Source organism: Ambystoma mexicanum, chromosome 2q (genome assembly GCF_040938575.1).
Source record: "Ambystoma mexicanum isolate Mex_15411 chromosome 2q, UKY_AmexF1_1, whole genome shotgun sequence".
NCBI lineage: Eukaryota > Metazoa > Chordata > Amphibia > Caudata > Ambystomatidae > Ambystoma > Ambystoma mexicanum.
In genome coordinates this window covers 1,169,344,624-1,169,367,707 of record NC_090924.1, presented here as the reverse complement: position 1 = coordinate 1,169,367,707, position 23,084 = coordinate 1,169,344,624, and the positions used below count along the sequence as shown (strand labels likewise).

Genomic DNA, 23,084 nt, shown 5'->3' with positions numbered 1-23,084 from the left:
TTAAAGTCTTTAGTAATGATGTTTCTTGTTTTGCAGGGTTCCGGCGATGGCGGATGACGGGCTGAAGTGAGTTGAAGATGGAGCCCGTGTGATGAATAGAAGCGCCTGGAAGCACGTAAGTAAGCGCTTGTTGCCTGCTTCACGATGCGCTCTGTCTTTTTATTTTGCAGGTACAAGTTCGGAGCGGCTGCAGGGTGCCGGAATACCCACTGGGTTAGATGTGGAAAGGAGTAATGGCACGTGAGTATTAAAGTTCCCCAATATCTTTAAACGCACCTTGTTTTGTCTTTCAGATGCGGGATGCAGCGCCGAAGGCCTCCGGAGCGTGCGAAGAGTTGGTAAGCTTTTGTCTTTCAGATGCCGGAATGCAGTGTGAAGACCTCCGGAGCGCACGAAGAGTAGGTAAGCCTTTGTCTTTCAGATGCCGGAATGCAGCGCGAGGCGTTGGTGACAGCCGATGGACCAGGTAAGTGAAGAGCTGTCACTGAAGCCCGTAATGCTAACCTGTTCTTTCTTGTCTTTATAGGTGTTGCTGAAGACTGGATTCAGGATGGTAAGCCTTTTTCCTTAGGCCCAGGATCAGATGCAGAAGACACGATGAGCGTTCTGCTGCAGAGGATGCAGAATAACGCAAAGCAAGATTCATCCATCGGGTGTGGTTTAAATAGCCTCCTGTAGTGCTTAGGTGTCTCCTTCCACAGCCACGCCTAGGTAAGAAAAGAGTTCCTGCTTTCCAGAAGAGTTCGTGTTCTGAATCTAGGGAGTGGCTCCTGCCCCACCCAACAGGAAAAGTAGTTCCAAACAGAAGAGGATCAGAGGCTCAACTGGCAGGCAAGTAAGCAGCATGGTCTGCTGCAGGTAAGTCCACCCAAGCATTATGAGCCCGGCGCTTCCAGCGCTGGGACTGGGCATATTTATGAGCCTGGTGCCACTGGCGCCAGGACTGGGTCCAAAAGGTCCCAATTGGGACTGGTTGGCACTCGGAACCTGGATTATGGATCTGCTTCCAAGGGAGTTGGGAAAACCCTGACCTTTTGGAAGCAGAGATCATGACAACTACATGCCAACAATACTAAAACAAAGATTATGGCATTCACTGGCAAGAAAAAACGCAATGGCACCAGATATAAGTGGAAGATTGAGACGTTCGAAGTTGAATGTGTCAGCAGCTACAAATTTCTGGGAGTCATTGTGGACGATAAACTACGCTGGAAAAGGCATTGGGTCAAAACCAAGAAGAGATGCTTGACCATTGGGTATACAATAAGCTCACTGATTGGCAGAAATGGAGCTTGCTCCATGAAGACCATATTACTACTCTATACTGCAAACATTGAACCTGTTCTTGTGTATGGAGTTGAAGTATGCGGTCAAATTCACCAATGAGCGAAATAAATTTGAGGCAAACATCCTAAGGACACTATCAGTCGAGTTCTTAAGACTTGATTTAATCTAATGGGTACTCCAGTGAATTGCATTAAAGTGGCGTTGAGTTATGAGAAGATGCTGCATTTAGAAAATGGAACCATAGTACTCGATAAAATCCGTGATTATATGAGGCTTGAACAGTTTGAACAAATGGGTTGCATGGGGTTGATTTATTCCATACATAAGTTATGGCTTGGAGAGTTAATCGAAAAAGCAAATGGTCTATCACTGCGCTCATGTAAACATTGGTTAAAATGTAAAATACCAGATTATAGCTATGACATGAACCTTGTGAGATTATCAACAAATGTAAATAGCGGCCCATATATAGAGCACCGAATGATGCGTAAATTAATCCCGGAATATGTGTCTGCATATCCTGATAGTACTATTATTAGAGAATTTATGTTATTGAAGTTCAATGTCAGCCAGGTCCTTGAAACAAAGGGCGTAAAGGTTTGGACTGGCTAGATCGGAGCGAATGTATCGACTATGCAGTGTTGATGTTTTTGAATCCATGGAGCATATCTTGATACACTGTGAGAGGCTCAATCGGATTAGATTCAGATATGTTATCATTTAATAATGCTATTCACGATGCAGATATATGTACTATGTGGGAAATGCGGATGGAAGGTCATGACATTAATTTTATTTTATGGTGAAATGTTATATCAAAACTAAACATTTTAGAAGAATATCTTCGAATATATGTCCTACCTGTGACTGTATTTTATGTTTGTAAATGTGCGAGCTAATTTGGTTTGAGACACAAGTACCTGATGAATGATCTCTCATATCTAGTATTAAATTGTCGGATGTATTTTTTGCTGTGTTGCATGTACAAAGCCAGTGTGGCTATGTGTATATTAAATAAATTACAAATTAAAAGTGGTCTTGTATAGCGCAACAATGACATTTGTGGTGGTCTTGTGGTGTTCAGTTCTGTGAAAAAAGGGTTGGGGTTATAAGCAAAGCGCGAGATGTGAAACATGTGGCATTAAGGAGTGAGGGCCTGAAGTAACAGAGTCCTGAGTGCCGGTATGGTTCTATGTGGTTTGCAGCACTGATACTTGGCATGTGTCTGCAGCGAAAATGCTAAAACATTAGATGACATTGCTGGGAGAGCCCCTGGTAAGCACAGGATGTGAGAGCTAAAGATGTAGCTAGCCGTTAGAGGAGCTCTGAGCCACCTGCTACCCAAACATTCTGGTGGTTGGGATGGTGTTAGCCGGCGTAAATCAGCCATGTGCGTGTTGGTCCACGTGAATAGTTTAAGGGTGCTAGTAAAGTGAAAGGTGAGTCAATCAGTTGCGGAAGGAAGAAGTCGTGTGGGGCCCCTGAGGAGTCCTAATATTGGAATTTTAGGGCTATACTAGAGCGGTATAGAAATCACGTTACATTGAGACAAGGTATTGTTACAGGCTTGGCTTCCAATTTATGATTGTGTGGTGGTGTCTTAAGTCTGTATGGCAATAAAGTTGCAGAGACGGACCCGACTAGATTCTGATCTCCAAGCTGTTCTTCACCAAGTCTTGTGCACTGACATATTGAATGTCAGTGAGGCTGACCCAACTGGGCCTGTCTCTATTTTGTCCTGGTTTCAGAGATGATCGTCCTCTGTGTGGAGTTACCTGGGCATTGAGCTCGATAGTGTGGCTGATGGGAAAGAGGAGATGGATCTTTAAGGTATTGCATTCATCAACTTCTGAAGGAAGAAGGGTCATGTTGGCCAAGCCAAAAGTCAAATGTTGGACTGAAGGTGATTTCACAGATGCAAGCATGCTGTTGCATATTTGCCAAGGTCTTAATAATATGCAGAAACATAGCCCTTGAGTTGAGGAATAAGGGGGGAAATGTTCAAGCACTTGCTTTAAGCACAACCTATTCGCTATTCTTGTACATGTTAAGGATTCCAATCGGGCGTCACACACCAGATCAGGATCCTCGCCCTTAGCCTTGTATGTAGCGCTCAATTGAGATGCCATTTCTCATTATTTTCTGCAAATTCAAATTGAGCTGATACCTGACCCATCTCACACCCCCTTTTACAATTACCCCGGGTCACAATGTAACATGAACCAGGCCGGTGGGTGGTAACACAATATTTATTTTAAATTTAAAGAAAATCACACAATTTTTATATTGGGCAGCAATCACCAATGTGGTGATAATTACAATGAAAACCACTGAAATACGCTTCTCTACAAGAACATAGCCAGAGCACAAATGAATAGGAGCACTTTTTCCAATTAGGACAGATAGCACCCAAGTTAAGGTTTCCCCCTGCAATGTTCCCTCAACCCACAATTAATCGAATTCTGAGTGGATAGAAAGAAGCAGCAGGTAGTCAGGGATATGAGGCAGCAAACAGAATCAAAATCTGACCTTCCCTCACAATGGCCTAAAATGACACTCAGATTTTAACAAAGAATTAATTATATGTGGGGTTAAATAAGAATATACATATGTTTTAGCACAGTATCAGGTATGTTATATCACTAGCAACCAGAAGGTAAGGTATCACAAAGGCATACAGTTCACAAAGCAGGTTGAAATTGAAAACCCAGTGCAGTCGAAACAAACATGGAAAAGTTCCATTTTACACATTTGCAGTTTTAAATGTCAAATCATTTCTTTAAAAAAAAACAGGTGAAATACACAAAATCGGAATGCAGTTGTTAGGCTCGGTGATAGAGGCACATTACCGGGACAATATAGAAGTGAAAGAGTGACTATAGCTGAAGAATTGGATGAGATTTTCAAGGTTCAGTTTTGGAAAAATGAAGCCGTGAAAGAGAAAAAAAAAACAGTTTGGAAAGAAAAAGAGAATGTTTACTTATACTAGTTTATCAAGAAGATAGCGCAGCCCATGAAAAAGGTTAAGTCGGCCGCATTAAACCACTCCACGACGCGTGTCTCTTTATGTGGAAATTAATTAAATTATTCAAAATATTGCTAAGGAGTTACAAGATGGGGTGAATGAAAGAATAGCGCTAACCCATGGAAATCAAGGACAAAATGTACAGAGAGATAGAACAGTTCAGACAAGTTATCAGGGTATGGATAGGGTTGCTTAAAGAGTGGAACAAAGACAAAAGTCAAGATGGGGTAGGTTATGTGTTTCTATGGAATGGGGAAATACTCACAGTCCACTCTTGAATCTAGGGTTTTGGGACAGTCAACCGGGTACTGGTCACAGCACAGCGGGCGCCCCTTACAGCAAACAGCTGGGCCAGTCTGGTCACCGGATGCTAAAGGTACAACGGGCATGCAGGCAGTGGGCAAGAAGCCGGTCTGGTCACAGATGCTCCCCAAAAGTACCACAGCTTTTTCCTTTGGTTATTGGGATTTTAGTGTGGTTTTCTGGTATTGCTGGGATAGGGTCAGCAATGCTTTGGCCTTGCAGTGGAATCTGGCAAGATGAATGTAGAATATCAGGAACGCAGGCGCTGGAAATTCAGGAGAGAGTGGCTAGAGTTCTGTCAGCCACCCTTCTTTATAAGGCCTGGTGACATCATAGAATTATATGGTGGGGAAGGCTTAGCTGGGCACACCTCTAAACAACTGTATTGGTCAGGGTGATTGTTACCACCTTGCTGTTAGCTGTTTGGGTTCTTAAGAGACATGACATCACTTTATGATGTGGCTTTACTATGTCCAGAACCTCCCACAGTTAATTTTGCCACAACCCAGTTTTGACATCAATGGTACATTTTTATAGTTGTGACATTTGACCAAATTACATAGGCAGATTACATATTTTACGCAGAGCACGGCAGTCCAATTCTCATGGTTGTAGGACTTTGTTTCACCCGTCTAATAGTATTTAGTGATTTTCAGTGATAAATATTCGACCTACAATTCTATAACTTTATACATGTGTATGGATTATCATAAGGCATGTCCATATTGAATTTCAAAAGGGCACCATGTACACTGTCCTCATAGTGTCCGATTCTCTGCCATTTCGGTTCCCAATATGGCAGGGAAGGCTACCATGTCTTAAATTAAAGCCACCAAAATTACATTATAACAAACTTTTTACGTTCCTGCGAAGTCCTGTTGCAGAAATAAAAGTCCAAAAAGTGTATTAATAAAATAGCTGTTTAAACCAAATGGTCAGCATTGTCCACCATATAAGGGCATACTTCCAAGGCTGCTCTTGAGTTGGCTTTGACGCTCCCAGTACAAGTCGTGAGGACATGTGATTTCCTATTTCTCACCTAGGTGTCCCAGAATTTCTATTGTAAGAAGCCTCTGCCCAGACAAATGTCGGGGAGCGTGTGACCTTTCTTTGTCTTGGTCCATTCAAAGTTTTCCAAGGTAGCAGTTACCAGGTAGGTGTCCCAGATCTCCCTTGTGGCTTCTCTTGGGGGTAGGGCACTGCTGTTGTCAGCCAAATGTCCCTTGAGCCATGGCAGAAACCTGTCTGGCTAGTTTTCAGAAGGCAGCCCATGTCTTTATTTCTTATTTTATTTTATTCTGAATCGAAAGCAATCCTGTTGAATAAAACATCCCATATAGGTTTCCCAGCACAAACCCCTTTACATTGTTGGACAAGGGCAGGGCCTTATCCAACACACACCTTTAAAACAGGTATTTTTCCTATTTGCAAAAGTACATTTAAACACTGTGTGAGGCCTGCTGGCATGTTCTTTTCAAAAGGTTCCATGTGAATTTCCCACATTGTTCTGCAGTCATAGTCCGTTTCTTTTATACAGCAATTTGTTTAAAACACAGATCCACTGAACTTGACATAGGCCCAGAGAACCAGTGCATCTTCGAAGCATTGATTTTTGACATATTGTAGCCCAAAAGTAAAGCGTTTTCCGTGCAGCTGAAAGTAAAGCTTTTGTTGATTTCCCAAGCTTGGTCTGACACAGCCTGCCATTCAGGAATAATGCTCTTTTCTGCTGGGGCACAATCTGAATGTGGATGGGCATGGCAGGGTCTCACTGATGAAAGTAGTGTGATGAGGAACAGAGGAAAAGAGCACCAGAGAGGGATCATTTTCAGTGTCAAATATTTGCCTTTTTCAATGGGAAACTGAGCTTGCAGCAAAGCAGCGCTGCTTTTTCACTCCGATTCTTTAGTACACACAAGAACACACCCTGGTGGCCTTTCTCCTGGTGCTCCCTGTTCCATCTTGCCCAAAGGCGCTTGCCAAAACAGTGCATCCATCCTTTTGTAGCTGCAAAACGCAGTTTTGATGCGAGGCAGTGGTGCTCAAAGGAGCCAGTGCAGCCATTTTGCTGTTTCTGCTACAGCTTGGTTATGGATGGGAGTACTGTTGAGTTGGTAAATATATCCCACATACAGTAATTCTCTTTTTAGTTTCAGCCAGGTGTACAAGTACCTGAATGCAATACGATTTAGCACCTCTGTGTGACATGGACTAGTTTGAGAGGTCTTTAATCCTCCCATTGGGTTACACACAACCTGTCGTAAATTGTGTTTGATGCAGGCATGTTGCGTGTTATGGATGATGTACATACAAGCAAGTGACAGCATAGCTTTAATGAAAAAGACATAACTCATAGCCAGGGGTCGAAGTGTAAAAAATAAAGTAGTGGAACTATGTTCCTCCTGCCACGCCTCCTTTCTCCCCCCATAGCTCTGCATCACACCCACCCCCCAAATTCCCACCTGGGCACTGCCTTTCTTCCACACTTCATATGAGCACCATTAGTTTCAGTAATTGTCCCCCACAGCATGCAGCCTCACATTAGCAATCACCCACCATGCACACCTCTTATGAAGGGGCATGCCCAGGACTATAGCTTCACACACCTTCCAATTATCTCCTAAATAGTATGTATTCAGCAAGGGAAATAGTGCTTTTAACTTAAAAAGGCATCTCCCCCAGCTCAGCTTTAAGTAATATGTAGTGAGACAGATGGTCGGAAGATAGCACAGGGACAACGCGCTTCTCTTGGAAGCAAGACCACGCTGAGTAACAGGGTCGAAACCCAGATCCGTGCTTGCAAACCAAACTCAGGTATGGTATTAGGCATATGCGCGCTAATAAAAAAACCAATGAAATAAATAAATTGTTCCATGGGAGAAAACAGGCAACACCCTGCCCACTTAGTTCTTTGGCAATACAGGAAGGGACATCCCTTTGCCACCATCGAGATGCTTACAGGTTTCATTTTCTGACTGCATGTGCTGCATTAATCTGTGTCGGAGCGGCTGTAAATGAAACACAACTGGATTTTACAGTCATGTACATGTTAGTAATACCGTGATTTTGAGCACACTCCAGTATCCACGTCTGATGTTGAATTCTTTGAAAATGGAGTGGAGCCTCCTAAAGAAGAAAGCAGCTCAGCAGTTTGATGGAACGTCATCGAGATGCTCTAAGTTTAAAGCTGCCTAAAACACTTACGACTGTTTGCTATTGCTTGTAAAAAAAATAAGTGCTGAACAGGAAAGAACGCAGGATATCATTGGATTGTGAAGATGCAAGTCGTTCATTTCTTGAAGGAAAGGACTCTGAAGCAAGCGGGACAGACTCAGGTGCACACAACTGACTATCACAGAAGGTAAAGGAGGCCTCGGAGATTAAGCTGTATGTGAGAAGATAAGTGTAGAATGTGATGCAATAATTGGACTACTAAAAGCAACTTGTTTACATAGTAGAAAGTAATGTATTCAAATATCAGTGAGGAAAAAGATGACCGTTTTTCAATGAATGAGTGGTTTTGTTGAACTACTACGCAGTACATGTGTTTTTTATGTCCAAGAGTAGTTGACAAGTTGAGTACCATTAAATCTGGTAGTAATAACGGCGATTATTAGAGCCCTGAAGTAGGACTAATCAGGTGTAAAGTGCCATATAACAATCTGAGGCTATTTGTATGAAGTGTCTTAATTCGAAATCGTGTTTGCACATTTGCATTTGGCATTGCGTATAACTGGAATGTACCAACAGATCCCAAGTGGCAAAACGCATAGTTTGCATTTCACAGCCAACAAATCAAGTAATGTTATGTGCAGTGTTTTCTGTGTTTTGAATACTCTTTGCTACACTATCGCAGCGTGGATCAAACCGAGGCTGTCTTCAGTGTTTACTACCTGAGGGAGGTGGCCTCTTACATATATACAGGCTTTACAAGCGGAGCAAGCAGAGTGCAGAATGTTCTGTGTTTTGAATACTCTTTGTGACACTATTGCAGCGTGGATCAAATTGAGGCTGTCTTCAGTGTTTACTACCTGAGGGAGGTGGCTTCATACATATCGCGCTCTGAAACACTTGTGTATGAGCGTGTTACAAATAAAATATCATATATATTCCGACTTTACAAGCGGAGCGAGCCGAGTGCAGAGTGTTCTGTGTTCTCGTGGCCTCGGCAGCCACAGAGCCCGACTCTGTGGATAAGGCCCGTTTCCGGCAAGGATGCCATCCGCAGCATGGCAGCCGCTCTCCGCAGTATGTTTTTCGCTGGTTCACCCCTTTCATATTCCATTGCTCTTCCTACCGCTTCCAAGGCATAAAATAAACAGTGTAGCATCGCAATCTGCTATACAATTCTGTAATTAAATTGACATTTTGGTAGCAAAGTTAGCTATTTAAGGTACCCTGCTCAATAAAAACTCTGTTCACTCTGAATTCTTCTCTGGCTCTCAAGGCTCTCGCCACCCTCTTCTCTGTTCATGAGTATGTACATAATCACACGGCCAACTGCTTTTAATGGCAAATGTAGTTCTGTGGCCTGACCTGCTGGTTGCACTTATCTGTGCATTTGGCGCTCAACGCATGAGCGGTTTTATACGAGTTTCCCTGAAAGTGAGATGGCAGAAAACTGCAATATTCCACCTAGTTTGACTAGTTCTCTGCCTGCTACACCTACTACTCTGCTTAGTCTCTTACTTTCTTTCATCTTACATAATGAATACACAGGGCTAACTAGATGTTTACGCAAAAGAATGATCAATAGTTCCATCCAGACTGTACATCGACACATCAACTTCAATACCACACACTGCATTTAGCATTAGAGCAGTTAAAACTGTTTCCAGAGCCCTTTTATCAAATCTATTCATTTGTGTCCATTCATGCAGCTAACCTTTTACATTTTATATTTTACAGACACTAAGCCAGAGCTTACAAAGCCCACTCGCACAGTCCAGTAGATTTTATGAAGGGAGATTTGCAGGGGGTGTTTGAAACTTTTAGGTCACATTCACCTTTTTTTGCAGTAAATGTCAAAGAAGATTCACTCAGCATAGCTGGCTTCTGGGAGGCACAAGTGTGCCAAACAAAGTGTGTTTATGGTGACATGCACCATTTTACAGAAAGGACATTTACATTTGTGTCACCCATTGCAATGGCTCGAGAGCCTTTCTTTTAGGTCGAATAGGTAAACTAAATTATTTAACCTGCAGGTCTAGTGGAATTTTTAAGAATTTGCAAGGCCTGATTCGTCTCACCAATATCTTACTTCAGCATTACAAAAAAAATGCTCTATTGATTCTCATTTGATTTGTGGATCAAAATAACTTCTGGTGACATTAGAAATAGGAGTACAACATTGCTAATCATATGGGGTTGTTTGCTAATCAAGCAATTGTTAATTAGCAAACTCTGCTAATCAATTTTTGAAAACTAATTTATGCCTTGGATTCTATTTCTGCACATTTAGGAACTGAGTTGGTCCCGACCATGCACAGTCCATATGGTTCAAACCTCCTTAATCAGACTAAAATCATTGTACCCTCATTGGCATCGGAAATGTTGGCTACAAGGCAGATTTTGCACTTCACAGGGGGATCTGAATCCGTCCAATTGGTCTTGGGAGGAAAGCTCAGGGGCAACGTGCTTACCTTAGAAGCAAGACAACACGGAGCACCACAGGTTCGATCACCGGGTCCGTGCTTGGAAACCTCTGGGTATTAAGCGCGTTATCAATAACCTCTCATATCATATCATATTGCTAGGTACTTTGCTCCGAGGACTCGATCGTTGGCCTGACGCCTTTGCCACTAGCAGTGCAACCTTTTATCAGCGGGGTATTAAACAACTGGAAGGGGCCAATCAACTGGTTCTCAGCTGCCTTATTCTCCATACTCGGAGAACTCTGTTATCCTGGAGGAATCTTTTTTAAGATTATGTAGCGACATGGAAGTTTCTCAGATCATCAACGCTCGTCCAGTTTCTTCAAATGTCTCGGGTGAGGGCCTATTAAGTACAGCTCACATATTTGATCAAGGGGGTGCTTTTGAGGCATCAAAATTGCATAATCATCATAACTCCGAAAAATATCCATTTAAGAAGGCAATTAGAAGTCTTACCAAAGGTCGATTCCCTGGGCCCTCCTTCCATCTCTGCATTACACTTGGTCCTACAGTCTCTCCTGAGACTCTTATGATAACATGAAGGATATTGTTACAACAAATACAAACACACTTTCGTGATCGAGAAAAACATACAAAGGCTTAATGACTCTTATAAAATAGGGAATGTGGCATAGCAGATTTTTTATGACAATGATGAAACTGAACTTTTGATCCTAATAATGGACTTGATGGACAAAGGGATATTCTAAAGCCTGACCAGATAGTTGTTAGTCAAACCCCACAATAGTCCTATTAGGTTGGTAGAATGTATCATAAGATTGAGTGTCTCACCTGTACTCACTCGACCCGGCCAGAAACATAAGTGTTGGGAATGAGAATATGGAGGATCTCACCTAAATTAAATTGCTGCAACTCTTTGCTAAAATGTCTACCTTAGTTTCCAATATCAGTTGGCATAATAGATCTAAATACTCAAGACATTTCAGATAAGGGGCCTACCAATGACAAGCCATCATCGAAGGAGGTAGAGGCAGCGTCCACTATGGTACCAGTGTCAGGAAGGGTTTTATCTTCCTCTAATTTTCCCACTACCAATGATGAACATATTGTCACTCTAATCTTCACAACTATAGATGTTGGCACTGATCCATACGTTGACCCCGACAGAAGTGATGTGAGGACTCAGGACAGAGTGACTACTCTCTCTTCTTTAGATACTTTGCCCTCTAACTCCATATCCGCATTGAGACATATGAAGACTCAACAGACAAAAATAACCTCGTATTTGCGATCCTCCAAAAAGATGTCAGACCAGTTGGAACCAGGTAGATCTTGGAAATCAAGGGTTATTAGGCTGTGGCTAAATTTGATCCCGAAAAACAAAATCATGGGTGCCAGGAAAAAACCCAGAGAGCCCTAAAACAGTGTAGATTTTGTTGCCCGTTTGATGAGGTGGAAACTTTGCGACGCATTCTATTGCATTTTAGGGCTTTGGATGAGAGGTGTAAGTTCTACTTTGGGCACCTTCTTCAGCTTTATGTCCAGGTTTCTACTGAAAGATTGTAGCAGTTTATTATTGTAAGTGATTTCAAACCTGGCACACACCCAAGTGAAGCCCAGCATGTAGTGCGCAATTGAAAAAACACTTATTTATTTTTATCTATAAGTTCAATATTCTGAACGATATACCACTCGTATCACGCCCTTCTCTTGAAACCCCCCCCCCCCCACCGGTCACACTGAACCAGGAATCGGGCTAGTTTGCAAAGGTAAATATTTATTTATGTAATTAAATTTTATCACAATATATTCAACAATCACCAATGGGGTCACAGAAAACTGAATAGTATCTTTAATAAACTAGTAATCAAGGAATAAGCACAAAAACAAATGCAGCACAGAAAAGAATACTTTTGAATTTGTGTAGAACAGATGGCACTATGGTTAGGAGTTCCCCCTGCAACACCCCTCAACCCACCAATAGACAATGTAAAAATATGGGAGGAGAGATCAGGTATTCAGGAATAGAACAAATCAAACAGAATATCAGTCCCACCTTCCCCCTTCAAACACAAGAGAAAAACAGAATTGACTTTGCAGCTGTCAGAATGGCTTTGAAATTGTCTTTGGAATTGACTGAGCAAAAACACCAAATGTGGTCAAAAATACTTAAATTGTTATACATTCCTATGGGAGCCGCTTTGAACAGTTGCACACAATCACAAGCAATGGTTTAGTCAAAAGAAAACAATGGAAACCCCGGTTTTGGGTTCTATGGATAGCTAAGGATGTTAGGTACAAGTAGGAGTTGAAATTTCGTTTCTATCATAAAAACGCAGGGAGTTATAGAGGTTTTAGTAAAGGTTGTTTTTGTAAAATAGGCGCGAGAATGGAAAACAGAAATACACTTTTGAAAAGACAGATGGGTTGATTACAATAAATTATGACTATGAAAAAGCGAATGCCACAGATGGATTTTACAGTCACTTGATCAGCGTAACCCGCCTGTTGTGGATACTCTACTTCTTCAGATGAGAAAAGGGTCAGTGCAAAGATAGTTCTAGCAACACTATGGTTCTGAATGAAAGATAGGATGGGTTTGAGATTGAGATGAGACAATGCAAATATACTATGGGCCACAGTTCTTCCTATTAATACTGAGAGGATAAGTTATTAAATTTGACTTTCAGTTCTAGTCATGGATTGGATCTGGTCTAGGAAGAACAGCACATCAGGCACGGGATTAGGTCAGCTAGGCCGGTCACCGGATTTGCACAGGATCAGCCCTCCTAGTCTGTGGGTATTTCAATCAGCTGGATTGCGGGTTCCTCAGGCAAGCCTAGTGGTAGCAAGCCGGAGAATTTCAGGATACTAGTTCTTCACTGGGTTGTAAGAATGAGATTGAAGATTTAGGCCTTGCAGAAAGTCAATAGTTCTCTGCTGCTTTCAAGAGTCTTGGCATCTGGATCTGGAAGGATGTTAAAGCTGGATGTAGAATGCTGGATCAGAGTGCTTCGCCGGAATCAGGAAAGTGAGTGGATCTGTGAGTCACTATGGGCCTCATTACGACCCAGGCGGTAAGGGTTTTACGGCGGCGTAAACAGCGCCGACCCTTACCGCCTGAGTACGAGGTCCCTTAGCGCCATGGCGGACTTAACACCTGCTTTTAGCAGGTGTTAAAATCCATGGCGCTAAGGGACCATGGAGTTAATTACGCCACCGTAATTTACGGTGGCGTAATTAACGCCTTCCCCACTCCCATTATGCCCTATGGGGCAAAAATGGGAATGGGGAAGGGTAAATGGGGATTGGGGACTTACCGCCCCGCCAAGGTCGGAATGGGGCGGTAAGTCCGCCAACCACCATGGCGTAAACGTAGTTTACGCCATGGTGGTAAAGTCACGGCCCAGGCGGTAACTTACCGCCTGGGTCGTAATGAGGCCCTATGTGTTGTCAGCTGTCTATATTTATCCTTTAAAATGACATCACAAAATGGATGTATGGGCCGGCTTAGCTAAGCTTGCCCCTGTGAGCTGGGATTGGATCAAAACTTCATCTCCGCCTTGCATTTGAGTGATTGGATCAAGGCCGGATGATGTCACATTTTATGGTTTGCTTTACAATCCTCAGAGACCTCCCTTTAGCTACTGGTTTCAAAATCAGATTTTATACTAAATACACATTTCTACATTGGTCACTTTTACACAAATCACACACAAAGATGCCATATTTTATGTAGCATCTGTTCTCAAATTCCCATAGCTGTGGGGTCTTGCCTCAACTTTATACAGAATGTTGTCCTTTTTGATATGATCACAATTTCCAAACGTTATGCAAATTTCCATAAATATGTGGTTTAACATAGGAATGTGTGGGTAAATTTTCACAATTCTAGAATTCATACATTTCACATAAAACCTCATATGCTGCCATTCCTGTCCAGAACATGTTACACGGTTCTGCCGCCTCTTAAAACGTGCAGCCAAAAATTAGACTAACAGATATGTCCTTGGTATATTTTTCACCATTTTGAATCACAAGATATGAGCCTTTTTAAAAATTGTTCTTTGTTCATGCTCAACAGCAAATGGTATGCCCCTTTTTTCCCCCTTGCATCCAGGAGCATCCCCCTCCCGTTTTGTTCCTTCCAGGAGCCATTTACGGCCTGCTATTGTTCATTCTCTTTCTGTAGACAAGAGTCTGGGTTAACCCCACAATTAGCATCTCCCAGTGAGTTTCTGCTGAGAGGATATCCCTCCCCCTGGGAGAAACCGGTTTGTCCACTTACAAAGGGTTGCAGCTTATTCCTAATTAAAGATTCAGAAAAAAAACAAACTTGTTGCATCAAACATAAAAACATTACTTTCTTAGCTTTACTCTGTGTGATAAAAAGCAACTGAGATATGTATTCTTTTTAGCCACAATCCTTTTTATGTTTTCTAATCCGGCAGACTTTTCATTTTAGATCACTTTAAAGTTTCATCAGTAACTCATCTGACAGCTGTCTGAAAGGGACTGTCAGATTCTGAAAAGGGACTGTCAGTTTACAGACAATCCGGCTTTTCTGAAGAAATGTTTTGCTCTTCACAATTAGGACTTTGTAGGTTTGGAATGTTTCATAAGATTACATGAATTTTAGCGCCAAGCAAGATTCTGGATATTGAGAAGTGTTGGGTTATAGGCATTTTGGAGTTTTTAGCACCAAAGCAAATGTCGCTTGTAGGCACATTTTGGAGTTTTATTTACAAAGCGCTGCTTCTCTCTCTGCACTCCGTTTGCTGGTCCTAGAGCCCACTGGCACATTTTCCGCAGAGTGTGCTCTATTCCACCACGCATGCACCACGGGTGGCTGTTTGTGCATCCATCTTTTTGTGTGTTGCAGAACACGATTCTGGTAGGTTTCAGGCACGCACAAGAGTTTTGCCGCCCTTGTTGCAGTTCCTTGCACAAGATGTATTAGAATGATACCGCATAGCACAGCAAAGTGGGTCAATATATCCCACATTATGAACTCTCATGGTCTCAATGACTGAATGGTTGCCGCAATTCATTTCTTAAAAGATATTTTAGAATCATAGAAATTAACATGATTGATTCATGTTTGTATTTTTGTGATTCTTTTATGCTATTCTTTTAATTCTTTTCTTAATTAGTATTTTTGTATTTTTTAATTTTCTTGTATTTTAAAAATGTTAAAGACAACAGCTGCCATTGTTGAAACTAATCAAGCTTACTCACCACCAGGGGAACATAGGACATCACCCCAGCACCTATGTTCAACGGTATGGGCCGATTTTACTGACAAAAAATGGTTGCAATGACCAACAGTTCTAAAAATGCTACCACCAAAGGTTCGAACACCAAAAGTTCTAACCTTTGGTTATAGAATTGTTAAAAAAAGAAATAGGGGCCGCATGGTGTCCCCCACATCGCCCCGCTCACTATACTTTATGGTATGGTAAGCATGGGCTTCAGCAGAGACCCCCACAGCCTTCCGTTAAAAAAAAAAAGAAAAGAAAAGGACCCTGTGGCGCCGGTTCCCGATCACAGAAGTGAAAAGGAACTGGAGCTGCAAGAACCCAGCGTGAAGATGAAGGTAAGTGGGGTTTGTTAATGTTGGGGGGGGGTGTGCTGAGGGTGTGGGTGGGGGGTGTTCTGGGTGTGTTGTGTGTGTGGGTGTGAGTATGTATGTGTGTTTGCATGAGAACGGTGCAAACTTTTGGTAGTTCGCACCTTTCTCATGCAAACGTTTCGGCTGCAGTAGTTTCTGCCGCAGCCAAATCACTTAGATTCAAGTTCGACTAGTCAGGGCATCTGAACAAATCACGATCTCTGAAATGGTCTCTATGGTTAGTGAGGATGCCCATTCTAATGGCCATTTCCACGCCAGAAATGAATGTTATACTTATAAGATAGTGGGGTAGGACAGTAATACTCAAATTAACGGATTGGTCCATTTGAACAGGTGCAAACTGTTAGACATATTCCAACAGATTCCTCCTTTGAAGTCCTTACATGCAGTGGATTTTGACCAAATATCACTGCCATTACTAAATAACAATCGCATGGTATCCCATTTTCATTCAGAAATAGTCTCCAATATGGTCAGGGATCAGCGCCTTAATCTACATTCCTTAGGCTTTGATTTATACGAAATGAAATTCACAGATGAAGATAAGTCTTATATCCATCCCACCGGAAGGGGTGATTGCAGCGACTGAAGACACAAATGTTACCAGCACTAACACCCTCTCCTATTAAACTTCTGCAGTTCAATTTTCTAACATCTATAAAGAGGAACAGGATTGAGTCAGCATTTAATACATTTGTCATTCTAAACCAGGGTCTGACCCAACCCTAACCTTACCACAATTAAGATGCTATCATGGAATGTATGTGGGCTTGTAAATTTGAATATAATATTTTGTGTTTCATAATTCATGAGAAATGTCAAAAATCTTATGTTTCAGGAAACAATGAAGACCTCTCATTATGATTTGAAGGGATATCCGACCTATACTTCTCCAGCCACTGGAGCCGACATGGGACGACCGAGTTGAGGCTTGGTTACAGATATAGAAAGCATGATAAATTCAACATCAGAATTTATACATACTTCAGAAGGTGTCATAGCTGTTCGTCTTATTACAAACACAACAAACTAAGAACTGTTATTAGTAAATGTGTATTGGCCTCCCACAAGACAAACTATGGAATCATTGCACTAGGTCTTGTCTGAGTTGTTTGAGGCATGGTTATTGGAGGGACATTACCATGATATAATTATAGTCGGTGATTTCAACTCCAATTGTGCGGAAGGTCTTAAATTAAATGTATGCACCATTACTCCCCATTCATTCCACATCAGTCTTACCAGGGCAGTTGCGTGGGACTCCTTCCTGGCAGACTGGGAACTACTACGATTGGAAGGAAGTGTGGCTCACACTGAATCCCCCATCTTTACGTGGCATAGGCATTCAGCATTTTCATGGATTGATTACTTTTTCGTGTCCTCTCAATTCAAATTTAAAAGTGGGCCCTTGAGTTTCAACGATCCTCATTTAGGAGATAACCTTATCATACATTTTGCACATTTTGACACTCCGCACATAAGTTGAACCCAACCCTGGTGTGTCTATCTCTTGATAGAGGCGGTCTGACTCTCAGATGAAATAACAGAATGTGTCAAAAGTTCACAAACCTTCTGCTTGATGCAGTTGACGATTTGGGTTGGCTACGAAATAGCTATTTGACATCTTGTGGGAGGGTTGTGACTCTTAATGAGACCATAATTGGTTGTTTAAAGCGCATTACTTCAGAGTATGATGCTTCCAAAAGAAAGCTATTCCCTCATCAGTTTGGTCTAATAATTGCAACTTCAAAAAGGTTAAAATGTAACGGTATAAAACTCCTAAGGGCTAGGGGGTTACAGGCCACCAAGTATTTGATTACAACAAAAAACGTCTGCCAAAGGCATAAGAATTTGGTTAAATCTGTTAAATTTGAACTATATATGAATGATAACTAAACTATGTTGAAGTATCTCTATGCTAGTAATGGTCATCAATTTTGGGCTTGTATAAACATCTCGGGGCCCACCCGTTCAACTATGGAGTGACCAATTTCTGATAACACCTGGGTTGACTTCCTTAAGAACAAGTTTCATTTAGTTAATTTTCCGGGTTACAGGACCCGACAGAGGGCCCAGTAAATTATGGTCCATGCCCATGGACAGAGGAAGACCTTTCTTGGGCAATCACCAAACTGATACCATTTAGGGCCACAGGTACTGGCGGCCTACCACCTTTTGTTTGGAAGAACGCTCCATCCCTGTGGCCGTCGCTTTTAAAACCATTTTTTGATTATATATTTCAGACTCATATTATTCCATCATCATGGTCCCAATCAATCATCATTCCCGTTTTCAAAAAGGGAGATCCTGGCAAACCGAAAAATGATAGACTTATCGCTCTAATCAATGCCATTAGTGAGGTTTTTGCATTACTCTTATTAAGAGGTTTAAATATAGTAATGCGACAATCAGTTATACTGTCCAATTTCAATTAGGATTCAGACAAAATATGGGTACTCCCCTTAACACTAGCCTTTTGGCCCACTTGCTGTAGAACGTCAAAAATAATAATACAGAACCCATATACATGGCTTCATTAGACATGTCCTCTGCATTTGATTGCATGATTCAATCAATTCTTTGGAAAAAACTGCTGAAGTACAACGTTCCTCACAAATTGGTCCAACTTATTGCACTTATGCATAAGAAATCATCTATGAAGATCCGTCTAAGCCGGGAAGGCAACCTCGTTTAGACCAATTCCTTCCGAACTTGGTCTAAAACAGGGCTGCATACTGGCCCCTACACTTTTTAATGTGTATGTCAGTGACATAGATGGGTTGTGGAAGGCGAATGACATCTCACCTGTGAGGATAGGACACTTAAAGTTACAGTGGCTAGCCTTCACAGAAGATTTGATATTCTTTGATAGGACTCCTTTGGGTTTACAACATACATTAAATCAATATACCACAATTAATAATCTACAGGCCAATGAATCCAAAAGTGGATATATTCTCTAGCAGTGTGAAACCGAAAACAATGTGGTGGTCGCTGGGTAGTAAGAGAGTAGATTGTGTAGCCTCCCTAAGACACTTATTTTACAATCTCGCCAACACCTCTTCTATTGAAATGTGGAAGGCCACCTTGAAGGATAAGCTTTGTCCTCTTATTTCTCATACAAAACACTTGTTCTCTAAATTGCGTAAATTCTCTATTATACCTGCTTTGATATATTATCAAATGAAGATTGAGCCAGATTTAATGTGTGGGATTCGATCATTGATCTTGTTAACTATTTGAATGTTCTTCAAGGCCAATTATGGAAAAGGATATTGGGTCTGGCCCCTTCTGTAGCGAATGCAATTATTAGCCATGAACTGGCCTTAAGGTCTCTCTTCAGGCCCGCTACTTATGGAGGCAGTTGCTGAATTACAGCAAATTCTTACAACCTCCAGAAAATTCAATTTACAGCGATTTAACCAAAATGGCCGAGGACTCCTCTTCACGCGATAAATCTTTTTAAACATAAGATGCAGGAGCTATTGAAGTGTATTGGCTCATCAGAGAAAGAATTAATAAATTGTTGCAGAGGTGTAAAAGTTAAACTTTTTAGGTACGATTAGATGTCGATACTTGACCTGTTAAAAACATATTCTGTGTACTCTGAGAATGCTAAATTTCCTTGGGAAAGAGATCAACTTCCTCTGTAACCAATTCGTTTTCCTTGCAATAAATTACGCACATTATATATGCGTTTCAGACTCAATCCGGTATCCACCGGGACGAAAAACTGGAATTTGACAGTCACATCAGGTATCATTACGGCCTGTCACTTTTGTAATTGCCCTCACGTTTTGGAAACTTTGCAGCATTGGATTTTGAATGTCTGAATTCCCTTTACAGTAGTAAAAATGTGTTGCACAAAAACCTGGACTGCTGTTACAGATTTTTCTAAGAACTTATTCTGGTCAATGTTGATGTTGAGGGTGAAATGTTTCTTTAATTGTTGCACTATGTCCTTTTTTAAATGCCGTAACCACACTTGAATCATTGTATAATAATTTTGATGAATTTTAAAGCATTTAATGAATGTGTATCTGTCTGAAAAAATGTTTGCCCTTTTCTATTTTGTGCAAGGTTTACTGCAAATGATATCACAATTAAAACAAATTGAAAAATCATGTAGTTGCAGTGAAAGGTTAAGGCAGCACAAAAAGAAATTCGCTAAGCAAAAGGTTAAAACATATGCAACCTGTGAATCAGTGCAAAAAAGGTGCCATTTTAACACCAGCCCACACCTGGCATTGAGATGGTGCAAAAGATAGAGATAACTGTCCAACATTTTCACCACGCTCCTAATGCATTGTATTAGGTCTCAGAGACCATCAAGGCCCTTCTGCAAGAACAGTTTTTTAAAAGGTAAATTGTGCTTTTGAAACGTTGGCCTCAGTTTCTCTGCTGCTGTCAGTCGTGAGCAGGGTTTTTTCGAGCTCTGCGAATCTGGCCTCTACCTTCTTAGATCAAAGAGCTTCTACTGAAATGTAAGTCCATAAACAATCTCAATGCTTAAGAGGCAAGTCACTCAGTATGGACCGTCAGCTTTCAAGTGCATGTGGGCTCTTGTTTCTCTTATTTTGATGGGACATCTTCATGCTACAGAGTGTGCCACGTATCATTTGAAAAGAAATACATGTATTCGCCCGAATGGACTGGAGCAAGCGCTGGCCATATGTTCCCTGCATTTTGGAGTTCTACAGTTTTAAAATCATGCCACAAGCCTCCCATGATACGTGTGTGAGGCAAGTGAATGTAACTTACGGTGTGAGTGAGGCCAAGAATGCTCAGAGTGACTGGCAGATGTGGGTGGGAGGAAGCAGACCAGGAAATAGTCAGAATAGGGGCGGGGAAGCAGCATTAAGCACGCAGACACCAATGGCCCCTCAGAAACCCAAAGGGCATGCCCTATCACAGGTCATGATTTCATGCCACAAAAGAGGCCGTGCATGGTCGCACTAAAAGGGAGGATGCAAGGGGGTTTGTCCCCCCCCCGAACTATCATGGCACACCATTTTGTCCCCCTCAATTGGAAGGTTCCCCATCCCGTTCCCCCCCCCAACATTTTCCGTATACTTACTCCACTGGTGCGGTGTGTTAGGCAGAATCCTGTGCAGTTCCCCTCGGGACCACTACACACAATTAAGACTACAGGTGGTAATACAAGTTTTACCTTTGGTACAAGCCTGTACTACTATGTTAAAGTGGTAGCAGTAGCGGAGCAGCCAGGCTTATCTCAAGAGTACATGAGCAGTAGCAGAGATTACACAAAGGGACCACAATTACTGTGACTCAAGCAAACACTGACTCAAGGTTTCAGGTAGAAAAATATAAGTACATGTATTATTAAACCATTTGTTATAAACACAACACTTCTATTAATTCGAAACCACAAGTAAAATATACTACAACCAACCAATTCACTTTGGTACACTCTAACTCAAGGTAAGTACCCTGTGTTTTAACGGACCAGTGTTATGAAACAAAAGACGTTACCGGGAATACATTTGCGATTACTTTTTGACAGTTCGGTCTTACTAACAAAACGCGTATCCGCGGCAAGAATTGTTACCGGGGCAAAAACACACTTAGCACCTGGGTTAACCAGAGAGAGTTGGGAGCAAAAATCACAGGCAATACTTTTGTCAAGGCAGACAAAATCAGGGAACACTCAGACAGAAATTCAAGAGTCAATAGGCCGGAGCCAGTGTCAAGTGGAACCAGGTTCCTGTTGTCGAGGATCACACAGTCGGATAGTTCGAGATTCAACATTGCCAGGAGTACTTAGATATAACAGAGGAAGCAAAAGTTATAAGAAGGAGGGAAGACAAGGGCAAGCCTTGGAGATGAAGAAAAGGGATTCCCCCCAATTCCTCAAGCAGAACACAGTACCTTATTCAATGGAGAAGCTGGCAGTTGATCCTGTTGGTTTCCTGCAGACCCATGGTTCCTGGAGCTTCAATGTGAAGGACGACGTCTGGAGGGGTCTGCACCACACAGGAATGAAGCCGGCAGCAGCGACGGTGAATAAAAGGTGCACTCCTTAAAAACAGGAGAGGCTCTTCAGGTGGCTATCCGGACCTCTACAACAGTGTGCAGCGATTTCGACCAAGAAGAGGAGCCTCTGGCTGTGGAAGATGAGCTGGTTATCCCCACCAAGCTCAAGGGAAGAAGACTTCGGACTGGATCTTCTCTGGTCGTCAAAGGGTAGATAGTTCAGGACTGCAGCAGGGCTTCACCGGGACGGGGTAGTTGCAGCAGCCGTCTTCTTCTCCGCTTCTCTTCGTTTCCATGTAGTTCCAGTGGCGACTCTCTGACTCTCTTATAGCCCAAGAGACCTGCCTTTTATGCGAAAATCCCCCATTCACACAGCCTGGCTGTCAATCACGCAGAAGGGGGGTTGTCCGTCCCGGACAACCACCTCAGCCAATCATGGCAAAGTGCGACTTGGGTTTCCTAGGATACCCTGTGCAGGGGGTGCAACACCCCTCCCTCACATTCAGCCCACCTGAGCAGAAGCCCGCCAAAAGGCAGTGAACAAAGGAGGCAAACCTGGTTTGCCACGCAAAGTAAAACACAAGAAGGACTTTAACAAAAAGAAATGGCGAATAAACCTGACCGAGCCAAAAGAAAAAGTATTTGATCAAGCGGGTTTAAGTTTGAGGCTAATATAATAGTCTAAAACAATACCATGTTCACCTAATATAATCGCGGTAGAAAAGTTAGGGTAGATACCACTGCCACCAGCCAAGTGTAAATGTTAAAAGAGCGAAACAATGCTCTAGGAGGTACAGATAAAAAGGGATACTAGGTAACCCTTTCCAGTACTCCATGGAAGATGGGGTGTACTGGATCTGTGGTGAATTGACTAAGTAAAGTTAATGGCAACTTTACCCTTTTCTGGGGGACTGTAGTCAGCCCCAGAAATGGAGTTGGTGGGAAGTCTAAAAGACAACCCTGTGTCACTGCACTGAAGGTGCTGTGTAACACACAAAAGAAGGGGGCTACTGAAGAGGTGTACTCCAGAGCCCACAATCACAAAAACAGGTAAAAGACACATGGCAAAACATGGGATAAGAGTGGGGGAAAAGCTATCACTCTTACCAAGTGAAAAAAAAAACTCCAGAAGTCAAGCAAAGCTGCTGGGGGACTCACTAGGTGAGGGAAATTAGCCATAAATGAGAATTCTCCCTAACACTCGCCCCCCCCCGTAGACTAAGGGACA

The 23,084-nt window shown here is 42.2% G+C and overlaps 1 protein-coding gene across 2 annotated transcripts in view; it reads right to left on the bottom strand.

Annotated features, from left to right (window-relative positions):
• The window catches only part of LOC138570023 (serum paraoxonase/arylesterase 2-like), a 748,122-nt gene that overhangs the window by 320,201 nt on the left and 404,837 nt on the right, over nt 1–23,084 (bottom strand). The window lies entirely within an intron of this gene.